Below are 1,011 nucleotides of genomic sequence, written 5' to 3'. Positions count from 1 at the left end.
TTACTCAGACCATATTTCAGTGAGGGCTCTCACAAACTCCTCAGAGAGTAAGGCCTAACCATTATGGATCAATATAAGCCATCAAATTATTGATGAGAGAGGCTGTATGTACAGTAGCGTTTCTAAAAAAGACATAGTATCACTTTCATAGTCTTACATAATTTTACACTAGATTATGTTATTTTAACATAAGCATGTTTCTTATAGGTGGTGTTTATTGATGCTGTGTGTTCAGAAACATCTGGACATTCTAGTAGTTATATCCAGAGAAGTAAGTCTTGATGGATGTTAGTGATTAATACATTTTTCGCCCTATCATATTCCCATAACTCTAAGGGAATAACTCCATTATTACTGATACTGAACAAATATGTTACATCAAAGATATGGACCTGATGAAACCAGATATCTATAAACGAGAAATCTGCAACTACTTCAGCTTTTTTTTTTTATGGTAACCTAAAACTATAAATAATGCATGTTAAATGAAAACACTAGGACTTACCGAATAGAAGGATACTACAATGAGTGTCCGTGCCGCCTTTTGTGTAATCCAACGAAAATATGGGGGGGGGGATAACATCAGATTACTCTACCTCCGAATTTCTCGCGAAACTGACGCTCGATCAGACGCACGTGAACGGAAGCGCCTCGGATGGTCGTAAAATTTTGAAAACGGCCGTGAGAAATGGACGGATTTGGGATAATCTCTGCGTTCGTTATTCACTGAGCAGCAGCCACTGGCGCATAGACTGCGCTCCTCCCGCGGCTCCACCCGCTAGCCCCGCCCACTCGACGAGCCCATTGGCGCACACGGGCGTTTATGCAAATTTTCTCTTCCCGCTTATGTTCAAGATTCTGAATGGGATACAAAGACGGAAGGCATAAAATACCGTCATCTAGAGGCCAAAACACGCGTCTCTAAATTTTACGTTACTGCATTGTTAAAAAAAAATCCGTGTTTGAACTTCTTACACCAAAACAAACAACACTTTCACAAATAATTATGTT

Source organism: Carassius carassius, chromosome 41 (genome assembly GCF_963082965.1).
Source record: "Carassius carassius chromosome 41, fCarCar2.1, whole genome shotgun sequence".
Lineage (NCBI taxonomy): Eukaryota > Metazoa > Chordata > Actinopteri > Cypriniformes > Cyprinidae > Carassius > Carassius carassius.
The sequence above is the reverse complement of the archived record's forward strand: the minus strand, read 5'-3'. Positions refer to the sequence as shown.